The sequence below is a fragment of the Pseudonaja textilis genome, chromosome 1 (assembly GCF_049901715.1).
Source record: "Pseudonaja textilis isolate UNSWEBS1 chromosome 1, rPseTex1.2, whole genome shotgun sequence".
Lineage (NCBI taxonomy): Eukaryota > Metazoa > Chordata > Lepidosauria > Squamata > Elapidae > Pseudonaja > Pseudonaja textilis.
Window position 1 is genome coordinate 61150996 of NC_141990.1, and position 331 is coordinate 61151326.

The following is a 331-nucleotide window of genomic DNA, read 5'->3' on the forward strand; positions in this document are numbered from 1 at the left end:
TTAACTATATAGCACTCTCAGCTTTTCAGGGTACGTAGTCCCTCCTCCGCCTCCTCCCGCCCTCTCGTCACTCCTCCTACCTTAGTACCTCAATTAAAACATCTCTTGTATTCCACCACCCCATCCCCCCCCCCACCCCGCCACACACAAAAGGTTTCGTAGGTTTATAATGATGAGAATAAGACCGGAATGTATTTTCTTCTCTGTGCTCTCTTTCTCTGGAGAAAGAATGGGCAGAAAATTGAGAAAACAAGGATCTTTGGGTCGTGTGTTCCTTTTGAACGTCTTTAGCCTGATCCATAATTTCAGTGCAGAAATCTGTAAAAATAAT